This window comes from Lepidochelys kempii, chromosome 8 (assembly GCF_965140285.1).
Source record: "Lepidochelys kempii isolate rLepKem1 chromosome 8, rLepKem1.hap1, whole genome shotgun sequence".
NCBI classification, from domain to species: Eukaryota; Metazoa; Chordata; order Testudines; family Cheloniidae; genus Lepidochelys; species Lepidochelys kempii.
In genome coordinates, this window is record NC_136387.1 from 43,300 (window position 1) to 69,273 (window position 25,974).

Below are 25,974 nucleotides of genomic sequence, written 5' to 3' on the forward strand. Positions count from 1 at the left end.
GCGCCCTCAGTGCACGCACTGCAGAGGCTGCAGCTTCTAGTGAAAGGGAATTTCCTGATGATGCAAAATATTGGGAATCTCGGGGAATTATAAATAAGTGGCTCGGTGCTGCCGCCTAGTGCCTAGGGCCGGGCCAACTGTGACTAAGCGCCGCATCTGGCTCTAGCGCCAGGTACCGAGGCGGAGGGAGAAGAGTTCGCGCCCTTCAGCCCAGGGATTCCGTGCACATCACCCCCAAGACTCCAGGTAGACACTCCATTTACTCCGAGGTTCGCTGTTAGGGGTTTTCTGGGCTTCTTGCCGAGTGGGAGCCTGAGACGCAGTGAGATTGCACTGAGCTTGCGCAGCCGCCTCTGCAAGTGCTTCCCCCGCAGTCCTCTGAGAGCAGGATAGATCGCCCCGTGAATAGAGAGCTCCTCGGCTGGAGCTGCGCGAATACTGCAGAATACCAGCCTAACAGGGAGCAACCCTCTGGGGGCTCTGCCCTGCGGGTGGAGCAGGGGAACCCACCGCAGAACCCCCCAGACCCCCCCAGACACTGCCTCACAGCAGGTCTCTGCGCGCGGGTGTGCCCCCCTCAGTTCCATTACTTATGGGCCCTGAGCCAGGGAGCCCAGGATTACAGTGAAGGCGAAGAGTCATAAACATCTTCAGTACTTAGAGTGACAAGCACCAGGTTCACCAGTTCCCAGGGTAGGGGGCAATCTTTCTTCCCGGGGTTTTCCAGATCTCAATACATTTCCAAGCAGTTGGCAACTGTGCAGAAATATGAAGCTTGTGTTAATTCGTCCACCTGGATGAGATGCTCGGCGGCAGGTCTGAGCACTTTCCCACCACGCTGGCTCAGAAGATCTAAGTTTCCTAATATCATTTCAGGAGGTTGCTCCCATGGCCACGTCACTGCGGGCTTTCGAAGCTCCCTTTTGCTGCAGGCTACTTTCCCTTTGCTTTAATGTTTTAAAAAGAAGGGCAAAACCCTTTATCCATTATTTATTTAGCAGACTATCAGCTAGACAATCCTGCTCGAAAATAGCTTGATTAGAGCACTATGCAAAGGCAGAAATAAAATGTACAGCAGTGTAAACACCAATAATCAGCCCCAGCTAACACTCTCATTCCTAATAGCTCTGTTTCAGAGATGACACAGAGGGAGTCCCTGCAGGGAAGTCCATATGGAAAGAATCTAGTTGAATTAAAATGATGATTCCACAAATGCTAGGCTAGATTGGGACAATTTTTCTTTTTTAATCATTAGAAGATCAACATTTTATAATGCCTTGGCAGTAGACAGTCCCTGTGCTCATTAATTTTGATCTTTTGCACCATTTAAAATTGATCCTAGGCCTCATTTAAACATGGAGTTACACTGATTTAACCAAAACCAGTTTGTAAACCAATTTTTGGTGGGTGCAAAAGCCTCTGTTGACACTGTTAAAATCACTTTAAATCTAGTGTATGCTGAGTTAGCTTAAACTGATTCTTTATTGAATTAAGTTAAATCAATGTCTGCCCTTTAAAAACTGAAGGAACTCAAATGTGAAATTGCAGAATTACTAACCGTGGTTTGTAACCTATAATTTAAATCATCTTCTGTACCAAATGACTGGAGGATAGCTAATATGACACCAATTTTTAAAAAAGGCTCCAGAGGTGATCCTGGCAATTACAGGCCAGTAAGCCTGACTTCAGAATTGGGCAAACTGGTTGAAACTAATAAAGAACAGAATTGTGAGACACAGAGATGAACATGATTTGCTGGGGAAGAGTCAACATGGTTTTTGTAAAGGGAAATCATGCCTCACCAATCTACTAGAATTCTTTGGGGGAGGGGAGGGTCAACAAGCATGCGGACAAGAGCGATCCAGTGGATATAGTGTACTTAGATTTTCAGAAAGCCTTTGACAAGGTCCCTCACCAAAGGCTCTTAAGCAAAGTAAGTAGTCATGGGATAAGATGGAAGGTCCTCTCATGGATTGGTAACTGTTTAAAAGATAGGAAACAAAGGGTAGGAATAAATGGTCAGTTTTCAGAATGGAGAAAGGTAAATAGTAGTGTCCTCCAAGAGTCTGTACTGGGACCAGTCCTATTCAACATATTCATAGATGATCTGGAAAATGAGGTAAACAGTGAGGTGGCAAAATTTGCAGATAATAGAAAACCACTCAAGATAGTTAAGTGCAAAGCAGACTGTGAAGAGTTACAAAGGGATCTCACAAAACTGGGTGACTGGGCAACAAAATGGCAGATGAAATTCAATGTTAATAAATGCAAAGTAATGCACATTGGAAAACATAATCCCAACTATACATATAAAATGATGGGGTCTAAATGAGCTGTTACCACTCAAGAAAAATATCTTGGAGTCATTGTGGATAGCTCTCTGAAAACATCCGCTCAATGTGCAGTGGTAGTCAAAAAAGCGAACAGAATATTAGGAATCATTAAGAAAGGGACAGATAAGATGACAGAAAAGATCATGATGCCTCTATATAAATCCAAGCCATGCCCACATCTTGAATACTTCATACAGATGTGGTTGCCCCATCTAAAAAAAAAATATAGTGGAATTGGAAAAGGTTCAGAAAAGGGCAACAAAAATGATTAGAGGTATGGAACTGTTGCCATATGAGGAGAGATTAATAAGAGTGGGACTTTTCAGCTTGGAAAAGAGACTAAGGGGGAATATGGTAACGGTCTATAAAATCATGAGTGGTGTGGAAAAAGTAAATAAGGAAGTGTTATATACTCCTTCTCATAACACAAGAACTAGGGGTCACCAAATGAAATTAATAGGCAGCAGGTTTAAAGCAAATAAAAGGAAGTATTTCTTCACACAATGCACAGTCAACCTGTGGAACTCTTTGCCAGAGGATGTTGTGAAGGCCAAGACTATAACAGGGTTCAAAAAAGAACGAGATAAAGTCATGGAGGATAGATCCATGAATGGCAATTAGCCAAGATGGGCAGAGATGGTGTCCCTAGCCTGCGTTTGACAGAAGCTGGGAATGGGCGACAGGGAATGGATCACTTTATGATTACCTGTTCTGTTCATTCCCTCTGAAGCACCTCATATCTCCACTGTCAGAAGACAGGATACTGGGCTAGATGAACCTTTGGTTTAACCCAGTGTGACCATTCTTAAGTTCTTATGTAATCCAGTGCAATTTTGTATGTAGACAAGGCCACAGATTTTCCAGTCTGAAGTGAGATGAAAGCAGTGTAGTTTTTAAAAAACTGAACACACAAATTCATACTAAGATCTAGGCAGGATAATGAAATTCATTCTTGCTGATGAGTCTAAAGTGGTGATTTAAATGAATTAAGTGCTCTTGTTACTATGTAGATTTCACAAAACTTTCTGGAATTTGTTTTCAACTATTGCCTTATTATTCAGCAATCCTCATTTTTAATAACTAAACCTCTGAAATAGATACTGATAATTGCCATTAGTAGTGGGCAGCGTTCCTCTTCACTGTTTTTCACCACAGAGGTGAGTCATGGATCTATTTCACCATTTAAAAAAATCCTTATTGTGCTTAGGTGCATCAGCCTTGGAATTTTCCCTCTTCAAATCTCTTTCTTAACTTCTAATTTATACTGATTGCTATCTATACCTCCCCCCCCCTTTTCCATTTGTTATATATTAGTCTTTTATTTCTAATTGTGGCCTTCATTTATCCTCTTAGGGTATGTCTTCATTAGCAATGTTAAAGCACTGCTGCGGCAGCGCTTCAATGTGGCTGTGTAGTCGCGGCACCAGCACTGGGAGAGAGCTCTCCCAGTGCTGTAAAAAAACCCACCCCCACGAGGGGAGTAGCTACCAGTGCTGGGAGCATGGCTCCCAGAGCTGGTGCACTCTCTACATTGCCCCGTTACAGCACTGAAACTTGCAGCGCTCAGGGATTTTTTTTTTCACACCCCTGAGCGAGAAAGTTGCAGCACTGTAAAGTGGCAGTGTAGATAAAGAGTCAGAGAGTTAGAGAGTTTAAAGACAGCAGTGACCATCAGATCATCTTGTCTGACCTCCAGTATATCACAAGGCCACTAAACACCACCCAGCACCTGCACACCAAGCCCAACAACCAAAATCAGACCAAAGTACTACCGTCCTCAGGTGATGCGCCAGAGAAGTGAACACAAGGGACTGAGATGCACTAATCCCAGAGGCCCCTGCAATGTCAATGAATTGATTAAGTGAGATATACCAAGATGATTCTAGCAAATGAACTGTGACCTATTCTGCAGAGGAAGGTGAAAAATCCTCAAGATATCTGCCAATCTGACTTGGGGAAAGTTCCTTCCTGACCTCACGTCCAGTATGGTCTTTTAAACAAAGTTATCCTCTTTCACAATTGTAGAATTATGGCTTTTTGGTCATCTACTAAACTCTTCTTAAACAACGCTCAGTTATCATTCATATTTTTCTGTCTAAATTTTTCTGCCCAATATATTTTCCTCATAATTTTCCTCATCTTTGGAAAATTAGTCCTTTTGAAGCCCTAAATATACATATTACTGTTTGGGACTGTCCTCTCTTTGCCCATAATGGATGGAATCAGGACATGTTCTCTGTTTGCCCAAACTAAATGTAATCACATAATGATCATTGGTGCCTAGGCAACCACCAACTTCCAGTCCAGTGATCAATTCATCTTTATCCATAATAAAGAAGTCCAAAATAGCATTACTTAGTGTTGTGTGCAATACCTTTTGTGTTAGAAAATAATCTATAATATTTTAGAAACTCTAATAATATTTTACTACTGGCTGCACAAGACCATGTCTCCCAAATTGAAGTCCCACATTACACCACCATTTCTCTTTCAATACAGCAAATACAGGTGCTCCTCCTGTTTTCTAGTTTGATTTGGTGGCCTGTAAGGCTATGTCTACCCTGCAGCTGGGAGCGAGTCTCGCAGCCTGGTTAACAAACTCATGCAAGTGGGACTTGAGCTAGCACACTAACAAGAACAGTGTGGACACTGTGGCTTGGGCTGGAGCTTGGGCTCTCCAGCCCAGTCCTTAAGCTTGAGAGTCCAAGGTGCAACATCCTCGCTGCTATTTTTAGCAGGCTAACTCAAGCCCAGGTAGCTGAGGCTGACAGCTAACTGAGGCTCGCTCCCAGCTGCAGTATAGACATACCCTAAATTCTGCTAGGACACCCCCTCCCACAACCAGGGCTTTTTTAGTTAGAACACTGATCCATTTGCAGATCTGAGTTAGCAACAACTCTAAAGCAAGTAATGTCACTGTATTTTCCACTGAATGCATCCGATGAAGTGAGCTGTAGCTCACGAAAGCTTATGCTCAAATAAATTGCCACTAGTATTCCTTTTCTCTTTGCGAATACAGACTAACACGGCTGCTACTCTGAAACCTTTAATGTAAAGTGCCACCTTCCTACATCTCTTTTACCCATTCTTTCCTTCCTGAACAGGTTGTAACCAGTGGTTTTAACATTCCATTTTAACATTTTTAAAGCACAGTAAGGACATTTTCTCTAGAAGTCCTACACAGCATTAAAGTCGGGGAAAAAAATGTTAAGCCCCAATCAGTGATCTGTCCCTATACAGACCTATTACTGTTGCATTGCCACAGAGGCTCATTTTGCACCTACTTAATTAAATAAACTTATTTCTGTATTTTAATATTGAGGGTCATTTACCTTTTTGCATATGCTGGCAATGATTTTCTTGCAGACAGTTTCAGTACTGTTGCATGGTGGCATCCGACGAAGTGGGTATTCACCCAAGAAAGCTTATGCTCCAATATGTCTGTTAGTCTATAAGGTGCCATAGCACTCTTTGCCGCTAGTACTGTTTTTGAAATTTACTTTTAGATAATTTAAGTCACAACCTAATTTGATGTATTACCTTGCTTTGTAAACATATTAAGACACCCCCTGTGCAAAAAAAAAAAAAAAAAAGACAACAGTTTCTCCATTATCAGAGCTTTGTCCTTTGTTCATGAATATAATTTGCTTTTGAATTTCTTTGCAATTTGTGCTGAAAACAGCATGCTTTTGCAAAATAGTTGCTTGTATTGCTAGTGCTGGACACCTTTGCTTCCTTTTGTGATTGCCTCCGCTTTTATTTCACTCAAATCTAATATATGCTGTTTGGTTAAACTTTGTATTCTCTGTCTAAATGCTATGGTATGCATTTTTAATTAGATGCACTTCTTTTCTTGCTTGCTAATACTTTTATGTGGGAAGCAGAGTTTTCACAAGTTTGGAACACCTACTGTTTTTTGACAAAGTCAAATCCATTTCTTGCAAAAACCTTACTTTAATCTGGTTATCAGGTATACCCCCAAATAATTCAGTTTATAGCCCACCTGTTAATTGTTTCAATTCACATGCCTTAGCTTTTATTTATCATGCACCTCTGATTGCCACACCTGTTTTCTCTCCCCAATTCCATTTTCTCCGGGAACTATTTTTAACTTTCCAAAGATCTAAACAAGTTTAAGTAGCTGCCATTACAAAAGAATCACCAACAGGTTTATGGTGTAATTTATTACACGTCTGCAATGTTAGAAATGGAAGCTTTATACTATTGGAAAGGGGGAGGGGGGAGATTCCAGCTTCTCAGTGGGATATATGGGATGTGTTTCTGTTCCCAGACGGTACCAAGATATCTGACTCTTAAGTTATGACATTTTTATACAAAGAAAACCTTTTGTAGGTCATTTTGAACATGTTAAAATATATTAATAATATTTTCCTCTCCTTTTCAGTCCTGCACAGTTGTACTCATGGACCTCCAGATCTTCAAAGGATCTATCTGGGCCATGGTCACCAAGGCATCTGGCTTTACAGCTATGGAGGTGGGGCGGAGGGGCTGAGAGAGAAGGAAAGAGATACAAAAGTAGCCTTAATAAATGTTTTTTAAAATGAATAGAATAAATTAAATTTTAAATAGTTTTCCTGTAAGATGAGTTGTGATAAAGGCCTCATTGGCACTCTTTTGGAATGACCTACATAACTCACTTTCAGCTTCACTACTTACTTACCATACCATACTCATACTGATAAAACTTCTATACCACACAATCCAGATGATGTCCACCACATGTCCATTAATTCCATGGAATCTAAATTACAACCCAAAAGAAAGGAAGCATAATTATATAATTTGTAGTAATATTATCCAGCCACAAGAGGGAACTCTTCCCTGTGCTTAAATAAGGGCTAGGGAGTGGTCTGCTATAGCTAAGCAGAACATAGATGTGCTAGAAGCAGAAAGTTTGCATATTTATTTGTGGTTTGTTACCAAATACATACAATATATAAGCAGAACTGTAACTTCATATATGTTAAGCAGGAGTATAACAAGGCTGACTGCAGTTCTATATACTCTCAGGCACAGATACAAAAAATCCAGAAAAATCATTAATTTGGAAAGCATGACATTACAGACTGTAAAAGCTCCTGTCAGGGTTGTGGCATTGCAGACAGAGCTGATAAATGCTTCCCAAAGTATTCAAACACTTTCCTGTCTCTTAAAGTGTCTCTATCCTGGTAGGTTTCAGAGGGGTAGCCGTGTTAGTCTGTATCAGCAAAAACAACCAGGAGTCCTTGTGGCACCTTAGAGACTAACACGTTTATTTGGACATAAGCTTTCGTGGGCTAAAACCCTCTTCATCAGATGCATGGAGTGGAAAATACAGTAGAGAGGTATATGCTGTGTATTTATACCTCTCTACTGCATTTTACACTCCATGCATCTGATGAATCATGGAATCATAGAATATCAGGGTTAGAAGGAACCTCAGGAGGTCATCTAGTCTGACCCCCTGCTCAAAGCAGGACCAATCCCCAACTAAATCATCCCAGCCACAGCTTTGTCAAGCCTGACCTTAAAAACCTCAAAGAAAGGATTCAGAGTAGCAGCCGTGTTAGTCTGTATCAGCAAAAAGAACAGGAGTCCTTGTGGCACCTTAGAGACTAACAAATTTATTAGCGCATAAGCTTTTGTGGACTACAGCCCACATCGGATGCATAGAATGGAACATATAGAAGAAGAAATATATATACATACAGATAAGTTGGAAGTTGCCATACAGACTGTGAGAGGCTAACCAATTTATTTGAGCATAAGCTTTCATGAGCTACAGCTCACTTCATCAGATGCATACTGTGGAAAGTGTAGAAGATCTTTTTATATACACACAAAGCATGAAAAAATACCTCCTCCCACCCCACTCTCCTGCTGGTAATAGCTTATCTAAAGTGATCACTGTCCTTACAATGTGTATGATAATCTAGTTGGGCCATTTCCAGTACATCACTTGCCCCATAACCTCAGCCATGTGGAACACAATGCCATCCACAGCCTCAGAAACAACTCTGACATCATAATCAAAAAGGCTGACAAAGGAGGTGCTGTTGTCATCATGAATAGGTCGGAATATGAACAAGAGGCTGCTCGGCAGCTCTCCAACACCACTTTCTACAAGCCATTACCCTCTGATCCCACTGAGAGTTACCAAAAGAAACTACAGCATTTGCTCAAGAAACTCCCTGAAAAAGCACAAGATCAAATCCGCACAGACACACCCCTGGAACCCCGACCTGGGATATTCTGTCTACTACCCAAGATCCATAAACCTGGAAACCCTGGGCGCCCCATCATCTCAGGCATTGGCACCCTGACAGCAGGATTGTCTGGCTATGTAGACTCCCTCCTCAGGCCCTACGCTACCAGCACTCCCAGCTACCTTCGAGACACCACTGACTTCCTGAGGAAACTACAATCCATCGGTGATCTTCCTGATAACACCATCCTGGCCACTATGGATGTAGAAGCCCTCTACACCAACATTCCACACAAAGACGGACTACAAGCCATCAAGAACACTATCCCCGATAATGTCACGGCTAACCTGGTGGCTGAACTTTGTGACTTTGTCCTTACCCATAACTATTTTACATTTGGGGACAATGTATACCTTCAGATCAGCGGCACTGCTATGGGTACCCGCATGGCCCCACCGTATGCCAACATTTTTATGGCTGACTTAGAACAATGCTTCCTCAGCTCTCGTCCCCTAACGCCCCTACTCTACTTGCGCTATATTGATGACATCTTCATCATCTGGACCCATGGAAAAAAAGCCCTTGAGGAATTCCACCATGATTTCAACAATTTCCATCCCACCATCAACCTCAGCCTGGTCCAGTCCACACAAGAGATCCACTTCCTGGACACTACAGTGCTAATAAACGATGGTCACATAAACACCACCCTATACCGGAAACCTACTCACCGCTATTCCTACCTACATGCCTCCAGCTTTCACCCTGACCACACCACACGATCCATCGTCTACAGCTAAGCTCTGCGATACAACCGCATTTGCTCCAACGCCTCAGACAGAGACAGACACCTACAAGATCTCTATCAAGCATTCTTACAACTACAGTACCCACCTGCGGAAGTGAAGAAACAGATTGATAGAGCCAGAAGAGTTCCCAGAAGTCACCTACTACAGGACAGGCCTAACAAAGAAAATAACAGAACGCCACTAGCCGTCACCTTCAGATCCCAACTAAAACCCCTCCAACGCATTATTAAGGATCTACAACCTATCCTGGAGGATGACCCAACACTCTCACAAATCTTGGGAGACAGGCCAGTTCTTGCCTACAGACAGCCCCCCAACCTGAAGAAAATACTCACCAGCAACCACATACCACACAACAGAACCACTAACCCAGGAACCTATCCTTGCAACAAAGCCCATTGCCAACTGTGCCTACATATCTATTCAGGGGACACCATCACAGGGCCTAATATTATCAGCCACATTATCAGAGGCTCGTTCACCTGCACATCCACCAACGTGATATATGCCATCATGTGCCAGCAATGCCCCTCTGCCATGTACATTGGTCAAACTGGACAGTCTCTACGTAAAAGAATAAATGGACACAAATCAGATGTCAAGAATTAAAACATTCATAAACCAGTTGGAGAACACTTCAATCTCTCTGGTTACGCGATTACAGACATGAAAGTTGCTATCTTACAACAAAAAAAACTTCAAATCCAGACTCCAGCGAGAAACCTTTGAATTGGAATTCATTTGCAAATTGGATACAATTAACTTAGGCTTGAATAGAGACTGGGAGTGGCTAAGTCATTATGCAAGGTACCCCCCCCCCGGATGTTCTTGTTAAAACCTGGATTTGTGCTGGAAATGGCCCACTTTGATTATCATACACATTGTAAGGAGAGTGGTCACTTTAGATAAGCTATAACCAGCAGGAGAGTGGGTTTGTGTGTGTGTGGGGGGCGGAGGCGTGAGAAAACCTGGATTTGTGCTGGAAATGGCCCAACTTGATTATCATACACATTGTAAGGAGAGTGATCACTTTAGATAAGCTATTACCAGCAGGAGAGTGGGGTGGGAGGAGGTATTTTTTCATGCTTTGTGTGTATATAAAAAGATCTTCTACACTTTCCACAGTATGCATCCGATGAAGTGAGCTGTAGCTCACGAAAGCTTATGCTCAAATAAATTGGTTAGTCTCTAAGGTGCCACAAGTACTCCTTTTCTTTTTGCGAATACAGACTAACACGGCTGTTACGCTGAAACCTGTGAGAGGCTAATTAGTTAAGATGAGCTATTATCAGCAAGAGAAAAAAAACTTTTGTAGTGATATGGGTGATTATCACTACAAAAGTTTTTTTCTCCTGCTGATAATAGCTCATCTTAACTAATTAGCCTCTCACAGTTTGTATGGCAACTTCCAACTTATCTGTATGGATATATATTTCTTCTTACTATATGTTCCATTCTATGCATCCAATGAAGTGGGCTGTAGCCCACAAAAGCTTATGCTCTAATAAATTTGTTAGTCTCTAAGGTGCCACAAGTACTCCTGTTAAAAGAAAGGAGATACCACCACCTCCCTAAGTAACACATTTCAGTGCTTCACCACTCTCCTACTGAAAAAGTTTTTCCTAATATCCAACCTAAACCTCCCCCACTGCAACTTGAGACCATTATTCCTTGTTCTGTCATCTGGTCCACTGAGAAAGATCAAGATCCATCCTCTTTGTAACCCCCTTTCAGGTAGTTGAAAGGAGCTATCAAATCCCCCCTTATTCTTCTCTTCTGCAGACTAATCAATCCCAGTTCCCTCAGCCTCTCCTCATAAGTCATGTGTTCCAGTCCCCTAATCATTTTTGTTGCCCTCCGCTGGATGCTTTCCAATTTTTCCACATCCTTCTTGTAGTGTGGGACCCAAAACTGGACACAGTACTCCAGATGAGGCCTCACCAACGTCGAATAGAAGGGAACGATCATGTCCCTCGATCTGTTGGCAATGCCCCTACTGATACAGCCCAAAATGCCGTTAGCCTTCTTGGCAACAAGGGCACACTGTTGACTCATATCCAGCTTCTCATCCGCTGTAACCCCTAGGTCCTTTTCTGCAGAACTGCTGCCGAGCCATTCGGTCCCTAGTCTGTAGCGGTCCATGGGATTCTTCCGTTCTAAGTGCAGGACTCTGCACTTGTCCTTGTTGAACCTCATCAAATTTCTTTTGGCCCAATCCTCTAATTTGTCTAGGTCCCTCTGTAGCCTATCCCTACCCTCCAGCATATCCAACACTCCTCCCAGTTTAGTGTCATCTGCAGACTTGCTGAGGGTGCAGCCCACACCATCCTCTAGATCATTAATGAAGATATTGAATAAAAGCAGCCCCAGGACTGACCCTTGGGGCACTCTGCTTGATACTGGCTGCCAACTAGACATGGAGCCATTGATCACTACCCATTGAGCCCAACGATCTAGCCAGCTCTCTGTCCACCTTATAGTCCATTCATCAAGCCCATACTTCAACTTGCTGGCAAGAATACTGTGGGAGACAGTATCAAAAGCTTTGCTAAAGTCAAGGTGGGTTTTAGCCCACGAAAGCCTATGCCCAGATACATTTGTTAGTCTCTAAGGTGCCACAAGGACTCCTCGTTGTCTGTTCTGGTAGAATCTCATCTCTGACCTAGATAATTTATCTGGTGTTGCTCATAGACTCACAGACTTTAAGGCCAGAAGGGACCATCATGGCCATCTAGTCTGACCTCCTGCACATAACAGGCCACAGAACCTCACCATCCACTCATGTAATAGATCTATAACCTCTGGCTGAATTACTAAAACCTCAAATCTTGATTTAAGGACTTCAGGTTACAGAGAAGCCACCATTTACACTAGTTCAAACCAGTAGGTTATCCATGCCCCATGCTGCAGAGGAAGGTGAAAAAAAACCCAGGGTCTCTGCCAATCTGCCCTGGGGAAAAATTCCTTCCTTACCCCAAATAGGTTGAGTCCCACCAGTCAGACACCTGGGAAAGCATTAGCTACAGTAACTCAGAGTCCACCTCATCTAGTGTCCCATCTTCAGCTGTTGGAGATATTTGCTAATAGCAGTTGTGAGTAAGCCATATGCCATTGTAGGCAACCTCATCATACCATCCCCTTCATAAACTTATCAAGCTCAGTTTTGAAACAAGTTAGGTTTTATGCCTCCCCTACTCCTCCTGGAAGTCGGTTCCAGAACTTCAGTCCTCTTATGGCTAGAATCCTTCAACTAATTTCAAGTCTAAACTTATTGATGGACAGTTTATATTCATTTGTTCTGGGGAAACACTGGCCCTTAATTTACCTCCTCTCCCTCCCTGGTGTTTATCTCTCTGATGTACTTATAAAGAGCAATCATATCTCCCCTCAGCCGTCATTTGATTATGCTAAACAAGCCAAGCTCCTTAAGTCTCCTCTCGTGAGGTAGGTTTTCCATTCCTCTGATCATCCTAATAGCCCTTCTCTGTACCTGTTCCATTTTGCATTCATCTTTCTTAAACATGGGAGACCAGAATTGCACACAGTATTCTAGATGAAGTCTCAAAAGTGCCTTGTATAACGGTACTAACACTTCCCTGTCTCTACTGGAAATACCTTGCCTGATGTATCCTAGGATTGCATTAGCCTTTTTCATGGCCGCATCACATTGACAGCTCATAGTCATCCTGTGATCAACCAGTACACACAGGTCTTTTGTCTCCTCTGTCACTTCCTTTCCTTTGTTCAGTTTTAATCCTGTGGATTTAACATTTTATATCTCTTTCACTGAACCATGGGTAATATTCTAATTCATGCTGGTAAAGGCTACCCTCTGCTGTTCCCACAGAACCGGAGTAATTGTGTGCAAAATATTTCAGGAGACTTGCCAATGTTAAAAGGTAAACGGTAAAAAGAGATAATAGTCAAAGGAGGTAATAAATATTGAAAGGGTTGCTTCATCAAGTAATGAGAAAGAAGGTGCCTGTGCCAATTTTTGGAGATATCGTCTCTATAAGGAATGAACATCCCTCTCCCTTTTCACTGTTTATGTTAACATAAAAAGAAAAGGAGGACTTGTGGCACCTTAGAGACTAACCAATTTATTTAAGCATAAGCTTTCGTGAGCTACAGCTCACTTCATCAGACGCATTCAGTGGAAAATACAGTGAGGAGATTTATATACACACAGAACATGAAAAAATGGGTGTTTATCATGCACACTATAAGGAGAGGTTTCAGAGTAACAGCCATGTTAGTCTGTATTCGCAAAAAGAAAAGGAGTACTTGTGGCACCTTAGAAACTAACCAATTTATTTGAGCATAAGTTCACTTAAGATGAGCTATTACCAGTGCGGGGGGGAGGAAAACCCTTTGTAGTGATAATCAAGGTGAGCCATTTCCAGCAGTTAACAAGAACGTCTATAGTTTCACATATTCACAAGCTTTTTTGGGACAGAAACCACTGGTACTGCCTGTGTGAAAAAGTGGACTGTTTCTTTAAATCTGTAGTTGAGGGCACCAGCCTCTTCCTGGTGGGGGAGATGAGGTGGACCAGACAGAAAATTGAGGGGCTGTACCCCCCCACCATAAGGCCCTGCCCCCTCTGTGGCTCTACCCCTCTACATCAGAGGCTGGAGTTGGGCAGCGCAGTGCGCTGTCTGCTCGCAGCTGGTAAGAGCTGGTTGGGCACGGGGACCTGGCTCCAGGACTGGCAAAACCCTTGGGAAGCAGCGACCACAGGCAGGGGACCAGCAGGTCAGTCTGGGCCACTGTGGGGGAGCCTTGGATCCTTCATCAGGACTGGGTGGCATGCCCTGGGGGCTGCTCTCAGGCACCCCGTCCCCCCGCCTGGGATTACTTCTCCACTGCTGCTGGAGCTGGGTGCCCAACCATCAAGCAACTGCTGCTTTCTCCACTCTACCTTCAGAGCTGGGTGGCTGGAGACCAGCAGCTGCTACAGGGTGGCTACGGGGCGTGAGGGTGGGGCTAAGGCAAATTTTGGGGTGGCTATAGCCCCCACAAGTCTCCCTTAGTGCCACCCTTGTCTGTAGCAGAAAGCCTGACAAAAGGGGCTGGTGAAGTTCCTGGACAGAAGCTCTATGTGAAGCAGAGAGAGATATGCTGCTTTAGGATGATACTGTTTTCCTTACTCTAATAAAGTTCCTTGTTCATTGATAGAAAAAAAGCAGCTCTTTCTGTGATTTTTGTAACCATTATCACATTACATGGTATCAGAAGATAAGAGGAAAAGAAAATGCTAAAGTTCAACCTTCCCCAAGGCTCAGTTTGATAAACCCATAGACTGGATTGACTAGAAGGAGATAATAACTATGACATAGTTCTAAAAAGTCAGACGAACAAACCATTTCAAAAAGACTGTAATATATGATGAGGTGTGGCTTTGCCAAAGGGAGCTGAGGCCCAGAGAAAGTTTCAAAGCCTGTACAAGGGCCCTAAATGAACAAGCAGAGCAATGTGAAATTGGTATCAACATGAAAGAAAATGTGAGATCATCTAGTAGCTGGGATTGTAAACAAGGTACTTTTTCAGAAAAATTACAGGTAATTTCTGAACTAACACTGAAATGAGTGGTGCAACTGGTACAGCAAGCTTAGCTACTGCAAATACCAGTGACCCAGCAAGAGAGATTCACCGATTTCTAAAATCGGAGGTGTCCCTTATGATCTAGCCTGACCTTCTGCATAACATAGGCCACAGAATCTCACCTGCTAATGGGAGCTGGTGCAAGATGTAGCAAATAAAAAAATGTCCATGGGTAAAAGAGAAGCACCATAAAGATGCCCTGAGTAAAATATAAGGGAAAAAAGAACCTTGGCAGCACGTCCGTTAAATCAAAGGAATAGGAAAGAGCCCAAACAAGGCTGAGTGATGTCTATGTCCTGGGATTTGTTGACAGCATCACTGAACAAGCCTGGATACTAATCTCACGACTTGCAACACTGTTGTTAAATTTAAAATTGGTTCGGGACAGAGGTGATTGATTTGTAGGGAGACTTTAATGGAGAGGAATGCTAGCTCTGCACTGAACAGGCCATACGTCCCACCCACAAACCTGGGGATCGAGGGAGGCCAGGTATATTGTGTCTTTACATTGGCTCCGTGTCCCTAGTAGCCTGTCCCACCACAGCTTCCTGGCAGCATGACTCTAATGTAACCATGGACAGGGTTTCTGCAGTCAGCAGCTGCCCCAGGGACACTTTAAAGGGGGATCCCCCCTCCAAAAGGGATGAGGAACGAGTCTCCTCCCACGAACTTCTGAGATTTAGGGCAATAAGCTTGAGGCTGCATTGTCTTTTTGCACCACCGTCCCTGCATATAGAGTTCCATAGGAACAAGACTTCAGGCAGGGTACCCACATGACACTGAATAGTCCATTCAGAAACTGAGGGTCACCTTCAGAAATGCTTGTGCAACTAACAGGAGCATGGAAAGGATGGGAAGCACTCAAATATGAGATGCTGGTCTTGGGTGTTGCTTCCATTCTGAAGCCCAGTTAAAAATGAAACACCTTTGCTCCTCTTGCTGACACCATCTCATAATGTAAGAATCTTCAGTAGACTCAAAAGCACAGCAAGTTACAAGCTGGAGGCAAAGTATCCACTCTACTTCTGCTACAAACTCCTCTACCATGATTTGTTCCTTTTGTTCCTCTTGGGTGGTCTAGTCACATGATACCACTGCAGGCAATAAATACCAATTAAACTGAGAGCTAAACTCAGCTCTTGTTTAAGCAGGTGCAACTTCCATTTGACTTACAGGAAAGCTGCACCCACTGACACCAGTGCTGACTTTGGTCCAGAGTCATTACTTGTCTGTGACTGTGCTCATGCATTTGAGAACAAATCCAAAGTCTTTCTGTTCTCCTAAGAGCCCTGAATGATTTTATACTTTCCCTGCAATTACATCTGAAATGACAGTTACGAGCATCCGTTCCTTTCTCCCTCTCCTGCCCCCATGCAGCACTGACACTAAAAATCTTTATCTGATAAGAAAAAATGGAGAATAAAACTGAATGCCCATACAAAGGGCAAAACTTTCTAGATATGTCTGTAAATCTTTGCATTAAGATTTATGTAACTAGTTTGTTCTAAAAAAAAACCCAAAACCTTCCACAACAAATTTGTTTCCATATTGCTGCGTCACTACCAGAAATAAGCACTGTGGTTTCTCATTGCATCTCAGTCAGTGTGACACAGGAAATGTTTCTGTAACACTTTCCATAAGTCAGAGAGACTAAAGGTTCAACATGTCATCAAGAGACAAAATGAAAGCAACACAACTTATGACCATAAAAAGAGGCTTTGCTCTTAGTTTTCTAAGTTACTTGGCCAAAAACATTTTCATCCTGTGTCTTGATTATTCAGCCAGACTCAATTTTCTTATTTGCCTTTTCAGATTCTTTCCACTCACATGTTATTACAAACCCTGTTACCATAGCTGTTTCCTTCCAGAGATTTCAGTATATGTCAATCGTATAAATACACGAGGGAGAAAATGGTGTGAAACACCATAGACCAGTGGTTTTCAACCTGTGGTCCGCAGACCCCTGGGGGGGTCTGTAGACAATGTGTAAGATTTCCAAAGGGCTCTGCATGTCCATTTGAAATGGTTTAGGGGTCCGCAAACAGAGGCCCAAACAGGGCTGGGAAGGACCAGCTTAGGGGGCCAAAGTAGGGTAAGTGGCCTGGCTGGGTTCACAGTTTGGCCTATATAATACAAGGAAGTGTGCAATACTCTAGCAGCCTCTCTGTGATCTACATAGGCAGCATCGGATTGCATCAGAGAGCTTCCTGTGCCTCCAGCATCAGGTCGTGCTTTCAGGGACCATTTTTAGTGGAAATCAGACTTTTCTGGTTTTCCAATTTTCACCAAATTTAACAGGGTTCTTCTGCCCACTGATAACTAGAACATTCTCTGAAATACTGGAATGAACTGGATGCAGTTTTCAAAATTTATCATGATATAGACAGTTTAGATGGCATCTGGTTGTCTAAGCAGATGGCTCAGGAACTCCTTCTCTGACAGAGTAACAGTGGCAACTCAAGGGTGACCAGGCAGGCCTCAGGATCGTCATCTGGTCTCATTTCTAACAGTGAAGGGCTGGTGCTCACCAGCAAGCTGGGTGGCATCTCCAGGTTTATGAGTCTGCAGAATCTTGAATCATCCTTGAATTTCATCCTTTCTATTTCAGACCATTTCTCCAGTTTGTCCAGATCATTTGACTTTTAATCCTGTCCTCCAAAGCGCTTGTAACCCCTCCCAGCGGGGGGGTCGTCCTCAAAGTTTACAAGTGTACTCTCTATGCCATTATCCACAAAATTTATGAAGATACTGGACCCAGAACAGATCCCAGTAGGACCCCACTCATTATGCCTTTCCAGCTTGATTGTGAACCATTGATAACTACTCTCTGAGTACGGTTTCCCAGCCAGTTGTGCACCCACAACAGGTTCATCTAAGCTATATTTTCCTAGTTTGCTTATGAGAAGGTCATGTGAGACAGTGAGACTAAAGGCTTGCCTCAGGAGCAGGCTGTGTGTTTCTCAGTTCTTCCAGCTTTTTTAGGTTTTTATCAAGTCCCTTCCCAGAGAGAGGGCACTCACTACATCCTATTCCCCAGGTCTCCTCTTCTAAATTAACCATTTTTCTCCTCTTCTAAGTCTAGCCCTTTCACCTGGCCATTCACTCCCGAGCTGCAATCAGTGAGGTGTCAGGATTCTCAGGCCCTTTTAATCTTGTTGGTGTTAGGACAGGATTGACTCCCTATCACAAGACCATTATCAGCATGTAGTCTGACTTTTTGCATGACACAGGGCAGACAACCTAACTCAGTAATTTCTGCATCAAGCCCTTAACTTCTATTTGAACAACAGCATATCTGTTAGAATGATATCCATTCTTTTCGATTTAAAGACTTCAGGTGATTGAGACTTCACCATTAGGTAAGTTGTTCCAATGGTTAATAACTCACTGTTGAAACTTTGCACCTTATGTCTAGTATGACGTGGTCTTGTCTAGCTTCAGTTTCCAATCATTGGATCTCGTGGGTTTTTTTTTTTTTTTTTGCTAAAAAGCCATTTACTCTCAGAAATCTCTTCCCCCTGGAGGTACCTGTAGACCAGTGGTTCTCAAACCTTTAAACTGGTGACCCCTTTCACATAGCAAGCCTCTGAGTGCAACCCCCCCTTATAAATTAAAAACACTTTTTAATATATTTAATACCATTATAAATCCTGGAGGCAAAGCAGGGTTTGGGGTGGCGGCCAACAGCTTGTGACCCCCCATGTAATAACCTCGCGACCCCTGAGGGGTCCCGACCCCCAGCTTGAGAACCCCTGCTGTAGACCATGATAAAGTCACCACTTAACCTTTTTAGAATATACTAAAAAGACGAGTTTCTTGCTATAAGGCATATTTTCCAGATCTCCAATCATCTTTGTAGCGCTTTTCTGAACCCTTTCTAATTTTTCAACATCCTTTTCTAAGTGTGGACACCAGAACTGGACACAGTATTCCAGTAATGGTCTCACTACCGCTGTGTACAGAAATAATACCACCTTCCTAGTCCTACTTGATATTCTCCTAATTATACATCCAAAGGTTCTGTTAGCCCTCTTAGCCACAGCATTGTGTAAGAGGGAGAATGGTCCCGCTACTGAAGGGAACTTTCCTGGTTTATACACTACCCCGGGGGAATGGGCTAGCGAACGGATCTGAATCCTCACTCCCACTTCCTTTATCCAGAGGCCTACCTGACCTTCAGGGCTCCCCTTCCACGCTCCTGTGTGCAGAGTCCTCGTAACCCCAAGAAGGCTGGGCCCAAGATTCCTGGGGGGCTCAAACCTCAACTTTGTCATGGTCACTTAGGGCAGGGGTCGGCAACCTGCGACACTCGTGCCAAAGGCGGCACACAAGCCGATTTTTACAGGCACGCTGGTGCCAGCCGGGGTCCCAGCCGCCAGCCCCACTCAGCCCGCTGCCTGCCTGGGTGAACGGAACCCCAGGCCGGCAGCGGGCTGCGTGGGGCCAGCTCAGCCCGCTGCCGGTCTGAGGTTCCAGCCGCTGGCCCCTTGCCAGCTGGGGTCTCGGCCACCAGCCCCACTCATCCCACTGCTGGCCTGGGTGAACGGAAGCCCCGGCTGGCAGCAGGCTAAGTGGGGCCGGCAGCCGGGACCCCAGCTGGCAGGAGCCAGCAGACGGAACCCCAGACCAGCGGTAGTCTGCCAGTCTGGGGTTCTGTCCGCCAGCCCCGCTCAGGCCTCTGACGGTCTGGAGTTCAGGCCGCCAGCCCCTTGTCAGCCAGGGTCTCGGCTGCTGGCCCCGCTCAGCCTGCTGCTGGCCTCAGTGAACGGAACCCCAGGCTGGCAGTGGGCTGAGCAGGGTCAGCAGCTGGGATCCCGGCTGGTAGGAGCTGGCGGCTGGATCCCCAGACCAGCGGTGGGCTGAGCTGCGGCCGGTCTGGGGTTCTGTCCGCCACCCCACTCAGGCTGCTGACGGTCTGGGATTCTGGCCGCCGGCCCCTTGCCAGCCGGGGTTCCTGCCATCGGCCCCGCTCAGCCTGCTGCTGGCCTGGGATACCAGCCCCTGGTCCCGCTCACCTTGCTGCTGGTCTGGGGTCCCAGCCGCCCGGCCCCTGCCAGCCAGAGTCCTGGCCGCCAGCCCCACTCAGCCCGCTGCCAGTCTGGGGTTCCGTCGGGGGACCCTGTAAAGGTAAAATTTATTACTGGCATGCAAAACATTAAATTAATGAAGACTTGGCATGCCACTTCTCAAAGGATGCCGACCCCTGGGCTAGGGTGTCCCCACTCCGGAGTGCTCTCTTCATACTGGACACTTCCCTGACCCACTGATCATTACCTACAGTTCAAAGCAAATACAAATTATTGAACAGCAATCAATTTTTTTTAAAAAAAGGAAAAAATGGGAAAGGTTAAAGGAACACGTCTCACACACACACACACACACACACACTCCCCCCCCCCCCATCGTACGAGGACATCACAAACAGCAGTCTCTGGAATGTAAGGGAAGTTCAGTCTGTTCTTTGCATGCCCCAGGCCTCATTCTCAGGCCCTGTCTGTGCTGCAGGGATGCTAAAGGACGGACATTTGCTCTGGCAGCGATCATACACCTTCAGGCTCTAGGTGGCAGGACCCTTCTTCCCAGCTTCAGTCCCCCTGTCGGGGTTACGACCCCCCCCCCAAGTCTGGCCTGTAAGGCCTCTTGGCTGGGGGTATCTTCCTGTGCTGGGCCCGCTGCCCAGGATCCCCCATCACTCTCCCCAGCTGCTCACCGAACCCGGCTCTGGACTGCTCAAGGCCCAGCTCGAACTCCAACTCCACTGTGCCTCAGTACTGATGCTGCTCTGCCTCCAGCTCAACTCCCTGGGCTGCTTCTCTGGCCCCTCTGGCTCTGGTTACTGCAGCTCTCCTCCCAGCACAGGTCTGCTCTCTGGGATGTTTCTGTGGCTCTGCTCCCAGCACTGACCTGCTCCTTTGGCTGCTTCTCTGGTTCTCTCTGGCTGCCACAGCTTAGCTCCCCAGCTCAGCTGGGGCCCCTGCTCTCTCCTTAGCTCGGCCCGCTCTGTTCCAGGCAATTCCAGCTCAAACAGAGGATGGGACTCCTCTGGCCTCCTGACTCCCTCATTAGCCTGTCCGCACCCTGTCAGTCAGGCTGACCTGGAGCCTCTCTCCATTGCTCCTGGGAACCCCGGTAGTCTCAGGATACTGATTTCCCATCACCCTTCCCCTTTCTTTTGGTACTGCCAACCAAAAATCCCTCACTGAGTTTTACTAAGAGGCCAACAGTCCCCTTACAATCATGCTGAGAGCTCAGTATGTACCATTATCCCCAAGTCCTTTTCTATGTCATTGCATTCTAGGATACAGGCCTCCCATCTTTGTTCCTAGCTGTATGACCTTGCATTTGGCTGTATTAAAATGCATGTTGTTCAAATGAGAGCATTTTATCATATGACCCAGATTAGTCTGTATAAAGGACTAATCTTTCATATACTTTACTTTCTCTACTTCCCTACTAATTTTTTTCTGACTTCAGCCCACCCCACCTGCCAAGAAACCTTCTATTTCCAGAATCTCCTCCTTTCTCTTGTTAGAGGATAATAATAATAAAATGTAATAATTGGCAAGACTGTCTGAGCAAAGTGAGGACTAACACTCAACTCAATAAAAAAAAAAGGAGTACTTGTGGCACCTTAGAGACTAACAAATTTATTTGGGCATAAGCTTCCATGGGCTAAAACCCACTTCATCGGATGAATGCAGTGGAAAATACAGTAGGAAGATATATATACACAGACAACATGAAAAAATGGGTGTTTCCATACCAACTGTAACGTAATCTCTTTTGTGTAGAGATTGTCTGGTTTGGCCAATGTACATGACAGAGGGGCATTGTTGGCACATGATGGCATATATCACATTGGTAGATGTGCAGGTGAACAAGCCTCTGATAGTGTGGCTGATGTGATTAGGCCCTATGATGGTGTCCCCTGAACAGATATGTGGAAACAGTTGGCAACGGGCTTTGTTGCAAGGATAGGTTCCTGGGTTAGTGTTTTTGTTGTGTGGTTGCTGGTGAGTATTTGCTTCAGGTGGGGGGGCTGTCTGCAAGCGAGGACTGGCCTCTGTGCAAAAGAATAAATGGACACAAATCAAACATCAAGAATTATAACATTCAAAAACCAGTCAGAGAACACTTCAACCTCCCTTTCACTCAATTTCAGACCTAAAAGTCGCAATTCTCCAACAAAAAAACTTCAGAAACAGACTCCAATGAGAAACTGCAGAATTGGAATTAATTTGCAAACTGGACACCACTAAATTAGGCTTGAATAGAGACTAGGAGTGGATGGGTCATTACACAAAGTAAAAACTATTTCCCCATGCTAATTTTTCCCCCCTACTTTACTCACACCTTCTTGTCAACTGTTTGAAATGGGCCATCCTGATTATCACTACAAAAGGTTTTTTTTCTCCTGCTGATAATAACCCACCTTAATTAATTGGTCTTGTTACAGTTGATATGGCAACACCCATACTTCAAGCACAAAGAATTCATTTTTTTCAAATTATAAATGTCTGGGGAAAAAAAAAAAGGTTACCTACCTTTTCATAACTGTTGTTTTTCGAGATGTGTTGCTCCTGTCAATTCCATTCCAGGTGTGTGCGCGCCCACATCCACAGTCGTCTGAGATTTTTGCTTTAGCGGTATCCATAGAATCACAGAATCATAGAATATCAGGGTTGGAAGGGACCTCAGGAGGTCATCTAGTCCAACCCCCTGCTCAAAGCAGGACCAATCCCCAATTAAATCATCCCAGCCAGGGCTTTGTCAAGCCTGACCTTAAAAACTTCTAAGGAAGGAGATTCTACCACCTCCCTAGGTAACGCATTCCAATGTTTCACCACCCTCCTAGTGAAAAAGTTTTTCCTAATATCCAACCTAAACCTCCCCCACTGCAACTTGAGACCATTACTCCTTGTCCTGTCCTCTTCTACCACTGAGAATAGTCTAGAACCATCCTCTCTGGAACCACCTCTCAGGTAGTTGAAAGCAGCTATCAAATCCCCCCTCATTCTTCTCTTCTGCAGACTAAACAATCCCAGTTCCCTCAGCCTCTCCTCATAAGTCATGTGTTCCAGACCCCTAATCATTTTTGTTGCCCTTCACTGGACTCTCTCCAATTTATCCACATCCTTCTTGTAGTGTGGGGCCCAAAACTGGACACAGTACTCCAGATGAGGCCTCACCAATGTCGAATAGAGGGGAACGATCACATCCCTCGATCTGCTCGCTATGCCCCTACTTATACATCCCAAAATGCCATTGGCCTTCTTGGCAACAAGGGCACACTGCTGACTCATATCCAGCTTCTCGTCCACTGTCACCCCTAGGTCCTTTTCCGCAGAACTGCTGCCTAGCCATTCGGTCCCTAGTCTGTAGCGGTGCATTGGGTTCTTCCGTCCTAAGTGCAGGACCCTGCACTTATCCTTATTGAACCTCATCAGATTTCTTTTGGCCCAATCCTCCAATTTGTCTAGGTCCCTCTGTATCCTATCCCTGCCCTCCAGCGTATCTACCACTCCTCCCAGTTTAGTATCATCCGCAAATTTGCTGAGAGTGCAAACCACACCATCCTCCAGATCATTTATGAAGATATTGAACAAAACCGGCCCCAGGACCGACCCCTGGGGCACTCCACTTGACACCGGCTGCCAACTAGACATGGAGCCATTGATCACTACCCATTGAGCCCGACAATCTAGCCAACTTTCTACCCACCTTATAGTGCATTCATCCAGCCCATACTTCTTTACCTTGCTGACAAGAATACTGTGGGAGACCATGTCAAAAGCTTTGCTAAAGTCAAGAAACAATACATCCACTGCTTTCCCTTCATCCACAGAACCAGTAATCTCATCATAGAAGGCGATTAGATTAGTCAGGCATGACCTTCCCTTGGTGAATCCATGCTGACTGTTCCTGATCACTTTCCTCTCATGTAAGTGCTTCAGGATCGATTCTTTGAGGACCTGCTCCATGATTTTTCTGGGGACTGAGGTGAGGCTGACTGGCCTGTAGTTCCCAGGATCCTTCTTCTTCCCTTTTTTAAAGAATGGCACTATATTAGCCTTTTTCCAGTCATCTGGGACTTCCCCCGTTCGCCACGAGTTTTCAAAGATAATGGCCAATGGCTCTGCAATCACAGCTGCCAATTCCTTTAGCACTCTTGGATGCAACTCGTCTGGCCCCATGGACTTGTGCACGTCCAGCTTTTCTAAATAGTCCCTAACCACCTCTTTCTCCACAGAGGGCTGGCCATCTACTCCCCATGCTGTGATGCCCAGCGCAGCAGTCTGGGAGCTGACCTTGTTAATGAAGACAGAGGCAAAAAAAGCATTGAGTACATTAGCTTTTTCCACATCCTCTGTCACTAGGTTGCCTCCCTCATTCAGTAAGGGGCCCACACTTTCCTTGGCTTTCTTCTTGTTGCCAACATACCTGAAGAAACCCTTCTTGTTACTCTTGACATCTCTTGCTAACTGCAGCTCCAGGTGCGATTTGGCCCTCCTGATTTCATTCCTACGTGCCCGAGCAATATTTTTATACTCTTCCCTGGTCATATGTGCAACCTTCCACTTCTTGTAAGCTTCTTTTTTATGTTTAAGATCCGCTAGGATTTCACCGTTAAGCCAAGCTGGTCGCCTGCCATATTTACTATTCTTTCGACTCATCGGGATGGTTTGTCCCTGTAACCTCAACAGGGATTCCTTGAAATACAGCCAGCTCTCCTGGACTCCTTTCCCCTTCATGTTGTGTTCATGTCAGCTGTGGCGCCCCCTTGAGTGCCGCATTCAAGTGTTGGTATATTAGACGCTGCCGGCCCTATGCCCTCTCAGTTCCTTCTTCCAGCAACTCCGACAGAGGGGTAGGAAGGCGGGTAATGGAATGGACACGAGCAACACATCCCGAAGAACAGTTATGAAGAGGTAGGTAACAGTTTTTTCTTCTTCGAGTGCTTGCTCATGGCAATTCCATTCTAGGTGACTCACAAGCAGCATCCTTGGAGGTGGGCTTGGAGTTCACAGTTTAGTGGCTTGTAGTACTGCCCTACTGAAGCCAGCATCATCCCAGGCCTGCTGGGGAAGTGCGTAGTGGGACATGAACATATGGATGGACAACCAGGTGACCACCCTACAATTGACCTGGATAGGCACTTGGGCCAGAAAAGCTGCCGAAAAGGCTTGCACCCTGGTTGAATGGGCAGTTACGATCACTGGAGGTGACACCTTTGCCTGATCATAGCAGCAGCGAATTCAGGCAGTGATCCAAGAAGAAATTCTTTGAGCAGACACTAGGTGACCTTTCATCCTGTCAGCCACCATGACCAACGGCTGCGTAGATTTGCAGAATGGCTTGGTCCTTTCAATGCAGAAGGCTAGTGCCCTCCTGACATCTAGGGAATGCAGCCAATGCTCCTCCTCCGTCTTATGTGGCTTTGGAAAAAAGATGGGTGAGTAAATGTCCTCACCCATATGACATTGCAAGATCACCTTAGGCAGGAAAGCCGGGTGTGGCTGCGGCTGGATCTTGTCTTTGTAAAAGACTGTATAGGGTGGTTCTGAGGTTAGCGCCATAATCTCAGAGATCCTGCAGGCAGATGTTATCGCAACTAGGAACGCGACCTTCCAGGACAGGAGAAGCAGACAGCAGGAAGCCAGAGGCTTGAAGATGGGTCCAGAGAGCTGTGACAGCACAAGATTCAAATCCCCTGGCGGAATGAGGTCCCTGACATGTGGATAGGAGTGCTCAAGGCCCTTGAGTAAGCTGGCAAGTTATATTCTGGGCAAAAACTGACCTACCCGCGAGCTGCAGATTGAAGGCCAAAGTAGCTGCCAAGTGGACCTTGATAGATAAAGGGACAAGCCTTGGAGCTTGAAATGCAAAAGGTAGTCCAGGATCAACTGCAGCAAGGCCCACTGGGGCCAAATACCTTTATCCAAGGTCCAAAAAGTGAACCGCTTCCATTTGGCCAGGTAGGTCATTCTGGTGGAGGGCTTTCTGCTGCCCTGCAGGACCTGC

At 45.1% G+C, this 25,974-nt stretch overlaps 2 long non-coding RNA genes across 2 annotated transcripts; one reads left to right on the top strand and one right to left on the bottom strand.

Annotated features, from left to right (window-relative positions):
- The first annotated feature begins 137 nt into the window (after nt 1–137).
- Nucleotides 138–6,922, top strand: LOC140916463 (uncharacterized). Its single transcript, XR_012160521.1, has 2 exons — nt 138–246; nt 6,739–6,922. It is a non-coding gene; the product is annotated as an uncharacterized LOC140916463 (long non-coding RNA).
- LOC140916464 (uncharacterized) lies at nt 6,481–20,065 on the bottom strand. The gene is made up of 3 exons (XR_012160522.2): nt 19,968–20,065; nt 7,015–7,095; nt 6,481–6,842 (listed from the first exon to the last, which is right to left on the bottom strand). It is a non-coding gene; the product is annotated as an uncharacterized LOC140916464 (long non-coding RNA).
- Between the last annotated feature and the right edge of the window lie 5,909 nt (nt 20,066–25,974).